This window comes from Anolis carolinensis, chromosome 3 (genome assembly GCF_035594765.1).
Source record: "Anolis carolinensis isolate JA03-04 chromosome 3, rAnoCar3.1.pri, whole genome shotgun sequence".
Lineage (NCBI taxonomy): Eukaryota > Metazoa > Chordata > Lepidosauria > Squamata > Dactyloidae > Anolis > Anolis carolinensis.
The window spans coordinates 154,744,201-154,761,846 of NC_085843.1; the positions used below are offsets into that span (position 1 = coordinate 154,744,201).

At 37.4% G+C, this 17,646-nt stretch overlaps 1 protein-coding gene across 5 annotated transcripts in view; it reads right to left on the minus strand.

Moving 5' to 3' along the window:
• Nucleotides 1–17,646, minus strand: part of elf1 (E74 like ETS transcription factor 1) — a 78,729-nt gene that overhangs the window by 53,254 nt on the left and 7,829 nt on the right. Inside the window, exon 1 of one of the 5 annotated variants that reach the window (XM_062975596.1) lies at nucleotides 4,527–4,988. The exons of the other annotated variants lie outside the window; for them this stretch is intronic. The gene's annotated coding sequence lies outside the window, so the exon portion shown is untranslated. Of the gene's footprint in view, nucleotides 1–4,526; nucleotides 4,989–17,646 lie in introns of those variants that run through there. 5 annotated transcript variants of the gene reach the window in all.

Sequence of the window (17,646 nt, forward strand, 5' to 3'; positions counted from 1 at the left end):
AAGTTTCACAAATACGTACATATAATGTGTCATTCTGCTCTGAGCATGAGGCTAAAAACTTGATATTCCAAGGAAGCCTCATATTCTGACCATATTATCACAGCTGGAATGTTTGCTGTTAGTGATGTATATAGGGGCCAACTTCCTTGGTTTCTTCAACAAGGTAGCTAATGGGGGGGGGGGGGTGAGGAGTATAAGGGAGGAGCATCCACACAAGTACCAAAAACAGTAAAAACACATACTTCACATAGAAGATAACAATTTAGAACCATAAACACCATTCTTGCATATATAAACAGTTCAGTGTAGACCCTTAGAAGCACCACATCTAAAACTGAGTAAAAAGAAGCAAAGCTTGGGCATCCTTTCCTCATTTAACAGCCATGCAAACTAGCCAGGTGAACACCTTTCACCCTATAGTGCGCAATGCAACACAAAAAAGGTAATTCAGTATGCTATGAAGCCAATATTTAATTACTAGAGACTGAATGATCAGAAATATCTCCAGAGTGTTTTCTGGCCCACGAAAGAAAACCATAAAATACAGCATTCCCCCAAAAATCTTTAACCACCATTTAAAAGCTAAGAGTAGCTATGCTGACTATTTGAAGGCAAAGAAAATACATTTCTATTGAAAAATAAATATAATTATAATGATTTAATTGGACTTACAAATTGCACTATAAATTACAATTTTATGTGAGGTGTTCCAGCGTAGCAACGCACTGCTCACATTTTCGAAATGTTGTGTTGAAAAAAATGTTTTGTAATTGTGTGACACTGTTCTACAATTGGAAACATACTTTTGAGGGATACATTTCTCCTGCAGAATTAAACACTGTTAAGGGTTTATATCTTTTTTAGAACAACAGATCAAAATTGTTTTGCTTTCTGACATTTTGAGATGTGTCTCCCTCATTCACAGAATCTCTTGTAAATGATTTAAAAACACCACCATTAGTTCTTTAATGTCATTTGAAGCATACTACAAGCTGGAAATAAATACATCACATGAGAAAACATGAAGTAGAAAAAGATGTTCATATTTTTGCTCCATTTTATGGAGATGAGCACCAATCCCCAGAGTCGGACATGAGTAGACTTAATGTCAAGGTAAAACCTTTATCTTTAGCCTGAGGAAGAAAAGGTTATTCAATAGCCATTGGTACATATTCTTGTTCATTCATATCCCCCAAGAACTACTGTCGACTGGCCACTTTGAGTCTCCATTGTGGAGAGAAAAAGCAGGGTTTAAATAATCATAATAAATAATAATAACCAAATTTCCAGTCAAACACAGTGGGGATGGGGAGGCTTCTTTCCATGATATTGAACCCCAGAAGAGTTATGTCTGTAATCTAGAATGCTTACATTTTGGGCCACACACACAACCCACAGAAAAATTCAGGGAGAGACCATTTCCCTAGGCTCCATGAGCTTGTTTGCATGTGCTGTACACTGTGGGCAGAGGAGTGCACAGACACATTAGTCCTGCCCCGAATGTCCTCAAACAGCCAGCAGCATTTCACACTTTTGCACATTTAATATGAAGATCTGCATAGGGTTCTTTATCTACTTTCTGATCAACTGTTACAGAACTCCCACAATCAAGAATCATTCTTTATTGGGAATGGGTCGTAAGCATGAGAAATCTAAAACAACATTCAAATGTTGTTGTTGTGTGTGTGTGTGTGTGTGTGTGTGTTTTTGGGGGGGGGGGGTTGTTTCTTTTTACAATTTATAATAAAGAGTTGACAAGTTTGAGGGTGAGAACTGGCTGTCCTCAAGCCAACAAATAATGCACCACCTAAAGAGAATGCTTCCCTTCCAGTCCATAGTTTTGTATTATGCCCTCTTAGGGATACCATCTGCCATTTTTTTAGAAATCAAACTGATCTGTCTTTCAGAATAGATACTGGCTATTACGGCAAGTCATAAAAGCCCTAGCTGAATAATTCCCAAACAGTAGTTGCCAGCATTTCTATGCAAGATTCTTACCAGCTTTTTCTTTTTACCCTATGGCACATGTGTCAAATGCAAGACTCGCAGCCCAAATCTGGCCCACCATGTCATTTTATGTAGCCCATAAGGCATTCAATGCCAAGGCAACAGTTATATTTGTACAGTCTTGCAATTACAACAGGACCTTGAAAGCAACCATAAGGCTGATGTGGTCCATGGTGAAAATGAGTTTGACACCCCTGCCCTATGGTATGCACACTCTCTAAATTCTTGCATCTGCAGGGGGAAACGTCTGTTCAGAAATTAACACAGATCCTTTGCCAGTAACATGTTAATCATTTAGTTTACAGCCTTTCCTTCAGTCATCACACATATTGTTGTTAAAAAGTAAGTTGACAGTAATTGTCTAAGCCTTGGTGTCTCAGTATATCCCTGGATATTCTAAGTCAGACCAACACTGACTCCAGATATCACCATAAACCACAAAAAGATTAATTCATAATATTAAGGCCTAAACCTCAACTAGAGCAGACTCACTAAACTAACTCCTGAATGGAAGATCAATGTTTATCTAAATCCGATTGTCTTACTCTAGTTCAGATTAGCAACTGGACATAGCTCCAAAAGCATAAACCTCCATTAGACTTCACCTACTTACTGGAAACTACCATAATTGCTTTCACTTTTTATACTATCCAGATCAGACATATTGTAGGACATCTATGCTCAGAAATTCCTGCATTTTTATATTTAAAAAATGATAGTCAAAGAGGAAATCCTGCTGGGACATCTCCAATATATAGGAGGGAGCTGATCCGTCTACCACTATTCCACATCGTTTCTGGTTTAAACTGTTTCCATTTAAGGCTATTTGCTCTGCAAATGAATATGTACAAGTTCATATGTATCTTTTGACTGTTAACCTCTGTGGGGCAAACAAATGGCATATTAGATCAATAAAAGACACAGAGTTAACCTTCCTATTGGGGCATTACTGTTGTTTCTACCCTTCCTCACTGGTGAGGATTGCCCCACAGAAGAAGCAATTAACAGGTACATATGAATTTGGATGTTTTCCTTTGCAGAACAAATAACTCTCCCTGCATACACTCATTTTATGAACAATGTTTTTTAGAAATATATATGATACATATTTAAAGGGGGGGAAATAGAAAACAAGTGCTCACACAAACTCCAGCTTTCTATGCTCACCATCATCCTCCAGTGGATTAGTGAGAGTATTTTGTAGTTGCTGAGGTCTGTCTTCACGTCACATTCCAAATGTCATTTAGCTCACAAGAGTGTATGAAGGGAGAGTTATTTTTTCTGGTAAGGAAAACATTCAGGTTCATATGTACCTGTTAATAGCTTCTTCTCTGGGGCAATTCTCACCATGGGGAAGAGTTTTGATAAATCCAACTCAGTTCTAAAAGTTGAACAACCTATGTTCTCAGTTGAAAATAGGAAACAAGAGAGACACAACTTTTACAGACAAGCATTCAACTAAAGATATGACAAACATTGCCTAAAAGTGAAGAACAAGAACAAATCGTTCTAACATTCTTTGTGGAGAACAATATTTTGGCAGGTTGAAGTCAAGAGATGAGTAATTTAAGTCTCAAGCATATTTCTTATGTTCTCTCCCCCCACCCCAGAAACAGCCTATAAAAGCAGCATTTCTCCTCCTGACACCTAACCTCAAACCTTCACCAATTGTCACTGCTCAGCTCTTTTCAATACAGTGTTTTGCCAAGCATCAGAGTTAAAACTTCCATTAATAAAGCAACCACCATCCTAAGAAACAGACATCTGCACACTAATACTAATACTCTTGTTGCTCATCATTGTTTATACTACATGCTACAAAAATGTTTGTAGCATGTAGTATAACAACGATGAGCAACAAGATTATTATAGAAAACACTGTGTAAGGTGATCCCCCCTCTGTCAAGTAGATATAATCACAATAGCTGCCTTTGACACAACTATTTTAGTAATGTGACATCTGAAAAACTTCAGCAGTTGATACTATTCCATGCTCACAAACTCACAAATATAATACTCTGCCATTTTCTAGGCAATAATATATGTACATATTCAGGTTAGAGGTAAATGTTAGAGCTGGAGTACATGTATTTATAAAGCAAAGTGTTATCATTTATTTCTAGTATATTTGTCTACTTATTCAAATGCACTAAATGTATTCAGATGTTATGTATAGGCAGATCTGTAACACTGACAAATACTTTAAAACACTTTATGCTTTCCAGCCAAAGAAAACACCTAACTGAACAACAAGTGAAGTTTTACTTTTTCCAAAACAGAAAAATGTTTCCCCCCTTGAAATCTAACCATTTAAACATAAAACACTCTATAGAACCTCCTCTGTTCCTGATTCTTCATTAAATGCAATTAAAAATGGGGTTTAAGTTTCACTTATTAACGAGTCAAAAGCACACAGCCATGCCCGTTTTTAAAACTCAGTAGGTACACATAATCCTCTACTAAAATTAAAAAGAACTCAAGTTGCAGATGCATTAACAAATAATGTCCATCTAAATTACCTTGCTTTAAGTTCCCTCTAGGATCCCAAAGGCTAAACGATAACAAGAAATCCAACAGTTTTCTGCAGTTAAAATGGCTACTGTAGATTGGGGAAGTAGAGTCTGTGCTTCAGCTTATGAGTCATACATGAAACTAAGTGTTTCTCCAAGAGGCACGCCCAGGTTGCTGTGGGCCCAATTACTTCGCCAGGTCAAACATGCAAATCTTCAGGTAAGAGGGGAATGAGAGAACACCGTGAATCAGCCAGCCACACCTTAACTAGCAAGAGCAAAGGCCAAACAATTGCTGCAGCAAAGTAGAACATACAGACAGCACATTCAACAAGTGGACAAAGAAAGGCCAGTACAATTTCTACAGCACTATCAGATCTACTTTCCTGCACTCTTGTTTGCTAAATAAATGAAGCATTTCAGTGTTCAGAGAAGTTAATGATCAATCATCAAACCCTTCTATTCTGCACATCCGTTCAGAATAGAATTCACTCAAATTAACTTGCATGGGGATTTCAGACAGAGAAGTAACTATTCCAAAAATGCTTACATCTTTGATCACAGAAGGAAAGAAAAGTGTGCAGGAGTTTGTATTGACGTTATGACTGCCAATAATTACAGTTGTTTTTTCTATTTGAAAACAAAGTGAGGAAACTACAAAAGGAAAGGAGGGTGGAATTACTGTAATTGTTTTTACACTTATTATTGCATAAGATGACAAGAGATTTTAAGAAGCATTATGACAAGCAACCTTTCTAGAAATTAACTTGACGCAGGAAGAAAGAGCCTATAAAAAGAGACAGACCTCATCGGTCTAGTCAAAAGGTAGTGAGTTCTGTCCCACTCTAAAATTGTGGTAATATTGACAAGAACTGGAAAAAAATACTGTTCTACAATATCTGGGGCATTCCAAGTGCCTATCCCTGCATTTAATAGGGACTAATCAGGAAAGCTAAGTGACAAGGGCACTGAAAAGTATCTGTGGGGTCAATACAAAAGGCACTTCAAAATTATGGGCCTAAATACCCTAAACTGACATCTGATCTTGGAAGCTAAGAAGGGCCAAGCTTGCGTAATATTTGGATGGGAGACTGCCAACAAATACCAGGTACTATAAGCTTGATTTCAGAAGAAATAAATGGCAAAACCCCCTCTAAGTATTCCTTGCCTAAGAAACCCATATGAAATTAATGAGGTTTTCATGAGTCAACAAGTGACTTAAAGGTATGTGTATCTCAGTTAGAACAACCATGACATAGCAGTTTGAGTGTTGGACCATAGGTCTGGAGACCAGGCTTTGAATCCCGACTCAGACATGGAAACTCACTGGGTGACCTTGGGTAAATCCCATTCTCCAGTCCTCATAAAGGCAATCCCCCTCTTAAGGAATCTTGACAAGAAAATACAATGATGGGTTCATCTTAGAGTCACAGTAGGTTGAAAAATCCAATAGTAGATACAATAGAGTCTCACTTATCCAACACTCGCTTATCCAACGTTCTGGATTATCCAACACATTTTTGTAGTCAATGTTTTCAATACGTCGTGATATTTTGGTGCTAATTCGTAAATACAGTAATTACTACATAGCATTACTGTGTATTGAACTACTTTTTCTGTCAAATTTGTTGTATAACATGATGTTTTGGTGCTTAATCTGTAAAATCATAACCTAATTTGATGTTTAATAGGCTTTTCCTTAATCTCTCCTTATTATCCAACATATTTGCTTATCCAACGTTCTGCCGGCCCGTTTACGTTGGATAAGCGAGACTCTACTGTATGTTACTGGGATTTATTTGACAGAAACTTTGGTATCAGAGATAGAAATAACCTAAAAAGAATAGGAATACATGGGTTCCTACACCACAAAATGTTTTGTTTCTCCAATAGTTACTAGCAACAATCTTTCAGCTAAAAAGATCTGACCACAAACATGCAAAATAGTTTTTGCCATTTCCTCTCTGAGTTATGATCTCAAAATATAAAGCATACCTCACCAGCATATTCCTATTCTGCCTACTTCCCATATGACATTTCTATGAACTTGTTGAAAGAACAATGTAGCATTCTACTGCACTGCTTCTCAGTGCTGTCATGTGGGAACCAGCACTTCTTCACTCACTGTACAAGGACTAGCACCATATTTTTGGCAGATGGCTATATTCCTGCCCCCCTCCCAAAATGCTGTCATTGATTTAAAAAAAAAATCCTGAAAACATGCCAGGAATTATCACCAGTCCAGGAACCACCAACACCGATCTACTCAATCATCCAAGTGCTTCTTCACATAGTGTATCTTAGGTGAGGGAAAATCACTGTCACAAAATCTAGATGGAAGGTCAACTAGCTAAGTAGACCTCCACATACAAAAGCAGTACAGGCAGTCTCCACGTTATGAACAAGATCGGTTCTGTAGGTTTGTTCTTAGGCTGAGTTTGTTTGTAAGTCAGAACAGGTACATTTTAAAAGTATAATTCCAGCCGTGTGTGTATATTCATGCATGCTTTGGATAGCATAGGGAAAGGTTAACATTGTGATGTCCCCTGAACCCTTGGGACGTGGTCCTGCCTCCATTATGGACCAAAGTGACGAGGAAATGGAGTTTGTGCCGATTCAGCAAGACTCTGCCTCTTTCCAGATGCTCCCTATTGACAATTCTAGTCCACAGCTCATTAAAAAGGCCCTTGAAACGGAGTCTTCTCCCACCAGTTCCCCTCCCTTTGATAGACGGATGTTTTGGGAAACTAGTAGGTTTGAGAAAGCTGGCAGAAGAAGGAGCACGCGATTAGCAGCTAGAGAATCTGCTGATTAACCTGTTTTCCCCTGAAAATTCTCAGGGAGGATCGCATCTGGTTGAAGATGTTGTTTTAGCTCTTTTCCCTTGGGAAAAGAGCATTTGGACACCTGCTCTGTGGAAAGATTTGAAGTTCCTTAAAAGTTCTGTGCGCTGGCTAGCCAGCGCGGAGTCAACGTGTCAGTTGAAGGAGTAACTTCACTTTCAGCCAAGTGTGGACCGCGTTGGGATCCACTACCTTCCAGTCTAGCCGTGCCTTGCCTAGCCGTGTCTCCGTGCCTTGCCTAGCCGTGTTTCCTTGCTTTGTCTTGCCGTGATTCCAGCCTTGCCTTGTCGTGTCGTGAATCCAGCCTTGTCTTCAATTCCTTGCCTTGGACTTGCTTTTGAACTCTAGTAAAAGACTTGGACGTTTCCCCACTCAAACTGCTTGGAAGTTTGAGTGCGTTTCGGTTTTTGGATTACAAACTTTAAACTCTAATATTAGACATTGGACAATATATTATTGGACTATATTTGACCTTTCCTGAAAGGTCTATTGATGAACTATATCTTCTGCTTGTTTTTGCTTTATTTCTTCAATTCTTTAATAAAGATATTAGATTGTTTATTGGCCTCGGTGTATTGGTTTCCAGTGCTCTCGCAGCCAGGGGTGTCACAAACACCCCTGTGAAATTTGTTTTGCTGTCTGCATCCCTGTTCAGAAGATTTCACCTCACTTTCTGTCACTGTACCAATTGAATTTTGAACAATTTAGCTTGTTGTGAAAACAAAGATTGGTGATAAAGTTTTAGTAGAGACACTTTTCCCAAGAGGGGTGAATTTCCCTTCTGAGGGGTTGATTTCTCTCACCTCTGTTGTCTCACCCCCATGCTTAACTGTAAGTCATTTGTAAGTTGGATCTTTGTAACGCGGGCATGGCCTGTAAATGGAAACATGGTACATCACTGGTTTTGAAATTGCAAAGGGCTATGTTTCCACTGGTGGAAACAAATAGCTGGACTAGAATAGGGATAGGGGACTTTCAGTTTTTGCTGGACTGCTGACCCCCACCACACTTTACTACAGGCTAAAATGGTTAGGGTTGATGGAAATTGCAATACAACTCCTGACGGCCATACACTCCACCCCACAGATCCCATTCAACAACATTCTTAAAGATGTCAGAAGAAAAAGTAATCCAAGAAGCAGTTTTAAATATCACGTTTATAGTCCTGACCCAAGTAGTATCGATCCAGTTTGGATATGCCATTCTACTGCAGTAAGACAGCAAAGGCCAAGTTGAAAAAGATGATAATACATGGGCAACTGTGCTTTCTTCAGCACAAGGATACACTGAGTCCGCAGTATTCAAGTATAGCATAGAAGCTCTCTCAGTGTTATTGTTTTTATAAATATTTCAAGTCACAGATGGAGTTCCAATGCTTGTGTTAACTGCTTTGTCACATTTACAGGTACTTTTGGAAGGATAATTCTTCCTCCAAAAGAAGATACACAGTCATGTATTATACAACAGCAGTCCAGCAACCAAAAGGACTTCTTGTAAAAAACCTCAACTTCTAAAGGTAAGCATTGGCAACAAATACTCAAGAGCAGCAAACTAAAGCTGTACTCGTCAAATAACTCCCAACTCTAGTTTTCCTTTATAAAGTTATTTGTGGTCGAAATGCACTACTGTATATATTCCAGTTATACTTTGAGGCTTGCGCCCTGGTTTGGGTGAAGGATTGGGCCACACTAGCCAACAAGAAGTTGCTAAACCTCAAGGGCTATAACCTTAGATGGGGATGGCATTCGTACCTATGGTACAATAAAGCTAAAATAGAAAGGAACTTTACTAATCACTTCATCAGGGCAGCGCTTCTCAAGGTTTGGGAAAGGTACAAGAGAAGGTTCTACAACAAAATATCCCTCTGGATTTCGCTCGGGGAGGTGTTCCATAAAAGAGAGATTCCATGGGAAAAGTGGTACACCTATAAACAATTATTGAATAATTGAGATCTCAGGATCATCGACAAAAACCTAACACGGTATCACTATATGCAGATAAAAGATAGCTTTAAAGAGGATAAGAAAAATGACACAGGAAACAAGAGGATAATGTTAAGGGAGAAAAAAGTGATAAGGATCCTATATCAAAAACTCCTTGAATGGAATACAGAAAGGGAATTAATGAAAGAAAACATGATCAAATGGGCTTTAGACATAGGCCACCTGATTCTATTTAAAGACTGGGAGAAAATTTGGAGATTAAAACTAAAATACTCTAGATCGCTAAAGGTAATTGAGAATTGGTACAAGATGTTTTTTCGTTGGTACCTTACCCCCACCCCCCTCACCCCCGCCCACCCCCACCACCAACTGGCTAAATTTTACAAGAATCAAAACGAAATGTGTTGGAAATGCGGGAAGAAACTGGGGACCTTCTTCTACTCATGGTGGGATTGTAAGGAAGTTAAAGGCTTTTGGAGGAAAGTACATGAACATTCCCGAAAAGTATTAAAGACGAAGTACAATTTAAAGCCAGAGTACTAATAATTAAACATAATGGATTTCGAGCTAGGAATGAATAAAGACAAAATATTATTCTATATATTGGCAGCAGCAAGAATACTCATAGCTCAGAGGTGGCGCACAAGAGAAATTCTGACAGTCAATGTACGGTTTATAAAATTAAGAGAGCACATGGACATGGACTAGCTGTCCTCTCTGTTATGAGACCAAAACAGGACACATAGGACGGATTGGTCACCGCTGAAAGACTATCTTTGGGCAAATAGGCAGATAGGGCTGTGATAGCCGATGAGGATTAGGACGATGGGACATCACCAAGAAAGAAAAAGATAAACAAAGTAACAAACAAGAAAGGTGTTGACTACAGCAAGATAAACAATGTATGGATGTGTGTGTGTGTGTATACAAGGAAGGAAGAACTGAAGCAAATTTCCCTGTGGAATGGACTGGAGGTCATTTATTTCTTAACCTCATGCACAACTGTTGCAACCCAGCGTGTTAGCAAGGTTGTGCGTTCTTCTCTCTCTTCTCCTATATATTTTTCTCTTTTCTTCTTCTTTTTTTTCTTTCTTCTCCTTTTCTTTTTTTTCTTTTTCTTTACTTTACTTTTTTTTTCTTTCCCTTTTGTGGCTTATACCCCAGCCGGTTACCCTCTTCTTATATATTCCTTCTTAAAAGAAACAATAAAGATCATTTAAAAAAAGAAATGCACTACTGTATATAAAATAATACATTTGTATAATCAAAACAAGTCCTGCACAATCACAGTAACATATTCTGAGAAATGAAAACAATATCCCTATAGGATTAAAAAAAACTGCTTTTTCTAAAATATGCTTTTAACTTCCATTAAAAAGTATTTTATTAACCTGATCAAATATCTCAAAATTTTCATCTTATCTATGTTAAGAACAGAGAAATAGATGAAGGCAAAGGACCGATCATACAGTCCTTCCATTCTATTCATCTGTTACCTGAAATGCAAGGGAGATTCTGCTACTTTTCCGTCTCATTCCACCATAATCAGTTCCATTTATACTCATCCACCTACATAAGATGTCAACAATTCTACACAGAATCATAAAACTGGAAGGCATAGCAAACACCATCTAGTTCAATTCCCTGCCGTGTAACTAATGCAATTTCAAAAAAATGGCTATACAACATGTATTTGAAAACTTTCAGAATCTGCTGTCTTTTTGGAAGTCCATTCTACTGCCAAATAGCTCCTGACATCTAGTAGTTCTACCTAATGGCTAAGTAGTATCTCTTTTCTTATACAGTGTTCCCTCACTTTTCGCAGATTCGCTGTTTCGCAGTTTTTCAATAAACTCTAAAAGACTATTATAAATAATAAAAATTACAATTTACAGCCTAAGGAAGGGAGGAAGGAGAAGCCAAAGGGAGAGAAAAGGAACCCAAGTGGCAACAGGAGGAGAAGGAGGCTATTTATCAACACACGATTGGTAGTGTATAACTACTAAAATAATGTATAAATATTAAAATAAATATAGTGTCCCAACTTTGCGGATTTTCACTTATTGCGGATGGTCCTGGAACCTAACCCGCGCAATAAGTGAGGGAACACTGTAATTTTAATTCATTAGTACATAGATTATAATTACAAGAATGGAGATTCTGAAGTAGATGAAAACAAGCTTGCTCCATCTTCTAAATGACATCTGGTATTAAATATGGCTATTGTTGTAGCTAATTGTCACCAAATAGATTTTGACTTAAGGCAATTCTATGAGTGAGAAACCTTCAAGGCATCTGTTATTAACAGTTACCTTATTCTTTTTGCAGTATGGTGCAAGGGAAAAGTATTTCAAACATTCTGGATCCAAGAATCTATCCTGAATTCCTAAACGTAAACAAGGGAAAAAATACGCTCACAATCTTTCTGTGCAAAAATCTACGACTGGTTACCACAAGCTATCTTTCTTTCAGCAGTATAATTAATTACTTGTTTATTGCTACAATTGTTGAACAGCTGGGATTTTGCAACCCTTGCTGGCAAATCAGCCAGAGATCTTTTTTTTTATATCCCGGTCTAATTTTTTCAAGTCCCACATTTGCAATTTTATCTGAGGGTCAATTATATTATCCAACAGTTGGATGGGGTCTTTTAGTTTCCTCATGCTATGATATAAATAATATTCTTAATAATAGTCTTACATGAAACAGTTGGGATATGAACAACTTAAAAACAGGGCATTCTGTTTGTAATCAATCTGACTAAAATTGCTTTGGTCAGAGTACTAGACCACACCTGAAGACTTGCTTCGACATGTTTATGCTAGTAGTTATCCTTATGATTTATACTTTCAAGACTTTCAGAGCTAAGATAGGATGAATCCATGGCCCTACTTTCCACAGTGCTGGGATTGCCTACTCCTATCAGGCTATAAACAGAAGAAGAGGTGGTGGTGCTGTCCTCTATATATCAGGAATAGTGTCTCCTACATCAGGCAGGCTTTTGCTGAGGAGCCAGAGCACATGTGCTGACAGCTAATGGTCAGCAGCTAATGGCTAGAGGATTTCTCTGAGATAACGGAAGTGGCATCAAAGCTTAAAAAATGTAGAAGACAGACACTTTTATTATTGTATTTATACCCCGCTTTATTTTTTCTGAAGGAGATTCAAAGCGGCTTAACATAAAAACATACAATTTAAAATATACAAATGTGCAACCATTAAAACAGAATTAATTATAAACAGTATTAAAAAATCACAGTTAAAACGTATTTAGTTAAAAACCATAGTACCCCCTGGCTAGATCTTTTTTTAAAATATTTTTTATTGAATTTCCAAATAAAATTTACAGTGAGTGTGTAAGAACACATTAGGTTCTTAAGGAAAGATGTGCAGTGAGTAAGTAGAGAGAAAAAAAAAGGGGAGGGAGAAAGGAGAAAAGAAGAAAGAAAGAAAGAAAGAAAGAAAGAAAGAAAGAAAGAAAGAAAGAAAGAAAGAAAAGAAAAGAAAACCACAGGAGATAAAATGAAGTAAAATACAATTGGTCACTTCAATCTCTTACACAGATACTTAAAGAAAAATGTCTTTCTTTAATTGGTTTTTCCGTACATTCTACTATGGTGTCAGCCTCTTCTTTACCTTCCCTCATTATCGTCAAATTTTCTATTAGAATTAAATTAGCACCTTCATTTGCCTGTCAACCAATTTTTTTTATCAGATCCCAGTTTGTTTGTTTTTTGGGAATGCCATAGTTATTTTTGAATAAATACGTCAATTTATCCATGTTCATTATTTCCAAAACCTTAATTAGCCAGCAGCTCAACTCCGGGATTTCTTTCTTTTTCCAATATCTGGCATATACTATTCTTGCCGCCGTTGTAAGATAATTGAAAAGAATTTCAAGAACAGCAGGGAGGGGGCCATTCTGGCTTCCTGGGCAGGGAGTTCCAGAGTTGAAGGCCAGCCACTGAGAAGGCCTGATCTCTCTTGTTCCCCCCAACCAAGCTTGACATGGACTGAGAGAAGGGCCTCTCCTGAAGATCTCAGGCCCGGGCAGGTTCGCACAAGGGGATATGGTCAATCAAATAGCCTGGACCTGAACTGTCTAGGCTTTAAAGGTCATAACCTAAACTTTGAATTCTGACTGGAAACAGATTATGAGTAGTACTGTGGTTAATGACACAACTGAACTCAAGCTAAAAGGATGTTCAGCTTTAGCGTGTTCAGAGGTAAAAGAAAGTCAGAAGCTGCACAACACATATTACAGGAACATGGAATATGAAACACATGAATCAGGAGAAATGAGACATAGTAAAACAAGAAACTTAACATAAAAACCTTGCAATACTTGGGGTTAGCAAGCAAACATGGATAGGAATGGGACATATCAAGTCAGATAATTGCAAAGTGTTTACGCATGAAATAAAATCTAAGAAAAAATAGAGAGACATTAGTAGTGAGGAGACATGTAGCAAAAGTATTCAAAGGATATAATGCAAAGGAATCTACAAAGAGAATCTACATAAAATCTCTCAACAAATGGGAAACAAAGCGAGGAATGCAACAACCCCATCACCATTGCATTTATTTCCCATAGAAGTAAATTATACTTAAAATTCTTCAACCAATACTTTTACCATATGTGGAGCAAGAGATGCCAGATGTCCAAGTTAGGTTAAGGAAAGGAAGAGGCACTAAGAATCATATTGCAAACATAAGTTGGATAATGGAGCAAACAAAAAAATATCAGAAGAAAATCAGCCTGTTCTTTATAGATTGCAGCAAACTCTTTGGCTATGGAAATCATTAAAAAGCTTGGATCACTCTTGAAATGAATGAGCCATAATATTTTATTGTCCTGATGTGAAGCCAGGTCTTAGAACAAGAGGCTACTGCTAGGAATGAATACGGAGAAAAGAAACAAAGACTGCAGTCAAGAAGTCAGAAGGCAACTAGGACTTGGAAAAGCAGCTATAAAGGTCCTAGATAAGATCCTGAAGTGTAAATATATATCATTGAATACTGAAGTTAGGATAGTCCACGCCATTGTACTTCTCATTTTTATGTATGGACAGTGAGGAAAACTGAAAGGAAGAAAATCGACCCATTTGAAATGTTGTGCTAGAGAAGAATTCTAAAAAGTCAAATCTCTTTTGATAAATTCAGAAAGTCTTTCCTTTGAATGAAGTAAAAAATGTTTTCCCTTACTCCTTCCAGGGACATAGTCTACTCATTCTCAAAGTCCTGTGTGAAGTGTTGGGAATTATCCAGTGACAACAGATTGATCAAGAAAGTCAAAAGAAGCATGGTTAGAGTCCACTCTAGTAACTAGAGCTGGATGAACAAACACATGTCTCTTCCACCCATTTAAAGACAGCAATATTCTCACTTTTACAAGAAATGATAAGATTTGAATGTTGCCAAATAACAAGAGAACTGTCTATATAGGCATGAGACTGAGTGAAAACCTAGCTCCACTGTTATAGACTGATAAGCTTAGCTGGCAGAGATCACCTGTGATGTCAGAAATCATGTCAGCCAATGTCGGGTGTGGTCTGTCTCAAATGTTGCCTAGTGAATCTAAAAAAACACATTCTCTGAAAACAGGAACAGTTGCAGCAATATCTCTTTGTCATCTAGCTATCCAGTACCTTAATTGGCCCCATCAAGGGAGCAACACTAAAATGAATCAAGAGAAATTTCCTCCAAAGAATAGTGCAGTATCAGCAGTTTAATTGGCTGCCAGGCCTGAATTCTAGTAAAGTTTTAGCCTGAATAGTTGGGGAAGAAATAGTTGCCAACCAGAGGAAACAGCCCAAAAGTATAGCAAGATAACCTTGTGGTTTGTTTAGAAAACACACTGCCCAAACTAAAATGCTGCAGAAGACCTGGAAGTGATCCAGCTGAGACATAAGCATAGCCTGTTATAATCAACCTATTATAACCAGAACATGAGGATTCTAGGTTCAGGGGCATTTCCTCCTATGCTTTAAAGTGGGGCACCTAAAGGATTTTTGATCTTGTAAATCAGGTGAACAGGGACCACCTTTCAATGTAGCCCATAGGATGAGGACTCCATTATCTCCACTTTTCCCAAAACTTTAAAGATATGCATAGAAGTTATTTCTCATAACACAAGTTCTTTAAGGTTGGTATGCTTCCTGATTGTATCACTGGGTCGATATGGTCTGATGGCTGGCTGGGATTAGGAAGACATGGTTGCATATCTCACACTCCCTCAATGACCTTGGGCCATTCACTAAATCTTAGTTCAACCTAATTCAAGGGTTATTGTGAAGGCAAATTTGGAGGGGGGGGATAACCAATGCTTTGAGGACTTTAGAAGAAAGGAAGAGTATGTACATGTAGGACTTGGTCATTCCTTCCATTAAATTATTTTATTAATATACAGTATTTTATTGTAATTATAACCTGAAATTGTTCAGCATTTTAAATAATATTTGTCATTTTGGGACTGACTCTCTGAGGAAAGGTCATTCATGTTCCCCAAATAAGAACATTTCTATAAATAGTGGAGGGAGCTAAATTGTAAATATGCCTGCAGAGAAGTATTATCTGGGTCAAAAAACTTATCCCACAATAGCATGGGACACTAGTATGAATTAAGTAAAAAAGGCAAGACAATTTTAGTTACTGTAGCTTGTTGAGGAAGTTCAACAAACAATGCAATACTTTGCTAGTTAAAACAGTCAAGTGATCATCAAGAATGGTCTTGTGAGAGTAACATTTATATTAAAATGTGATTTTAAACTAAATTGTGATTTCCACTACCAATAACAGTCGAACAGAAAATACTTCAGTAGTTTACGTATGTGTGTGTGTGCCTTCAAGTCGACTGTGGACTTATGGTGACTATAAATTTCATGGGGTTTTCTTAGGCAAGGGCTGTTCAGAAGTAAAATGGCTAGTGCCTTCCTCTATAATAGTCCCATACTAAAATTATTATAAAAGCATAATTTTAAAATACCACATATCTATAATCTTATGAATAACTTTTTATTGTTGTGTCCTTCAAGTAATTGAAAATTCTGGAAAGATAAAGGGGCTAAACAAAATGACAATGAGAATTAACAAATCTGTATGCAATTAGAATTTGTCTAATTCCCATATACTGTATATGTAATTGCAAAAGTAAGTTCCCTACCCAGTCATCAGTAGGCTGTATTGGTGTAAAGCACACTGCACTATGAAACATCACTTTCATAGTTTATCAAATTGTTTTGCAACAGCATACATTTTTCTAAAGCAGCTGAACAGTGCAATCCGCTGTATGTGTATTCAGAGGTAAGTCCCAATATATTCAGAGGGGTTACACAAAAAGGCTGTGTTCACTTTTTAGACTGAGCAGTTTTATTTACCACACTATTCTGGAATTTTGTTGAACAAAAAATCTACAGCATGCTGGCTTTATTTTTTTTTTCTGTCACTGTTTTCTAGCTGTTATTACCAAAACACCTATATTGTTGAGGAAGATAACATATGCACAACCTGTATTATGTGTACCAGTGATTCCCTTACTAGGAGTTAAAACAAACATCATTGTCTCTATCAGAACAGAATTGTCAAATACACAAGGTGTTTGTTATCTTAAAAGCACTCTAGGCATTTGACAGATTTCTTTATTATAATAAAACTAGGACTAAAATTTACATTAATTAGATTTTCTTTTGTTGTATTAACTTGAATTTCATCATTCATGTAGCAATATGCACAACAGAGAATTGGGGGGTGGGGTGACATTGGCCACATGGTAATCCCAGAAAAGGGAGGAACCTTTGACAATGATCTTATGAAAAACAACGAATCAAACAAAGCAGAATAATCATGATGACAGTATTTCAACAGCCAAACAGTATCAGCGTTGTGCTTACAAAGATTATATCGGAACCTGGAATCCTACATCAAACCCAAATCTGGGTTGTAATTATACATATTTCATGATCTGCACATAGTAAAGCATCTTCCATTTTAATATCAAAAAATTGCAACAAGGCCAGTGCCAAGGATACATCAACATATTAAAAACTGAAATAAAAGTAAGAATAAAATATTTAAAACTCCCATGTGCCTGCCAATTTGTTCTGAAAACAGGAAAGTTAATGCTTACCTACAGCAAAAAAATCTTACAGAAATACTGCCCTTCTTCCCACTTCTCTAATCACTACACACAAATCAAGCAAAACCAAGTAGAACCTGTTTCAAATTTCTTTCAGCCATCCCAGTGTCCTAAATCAAGAGTAATTTATTTTACTAAGTAATTGTATAGCTTTCTTCTACCTCTGCAAGTATGTGTACCAGTGATTCCCAATTAACATGTGCTCTTAG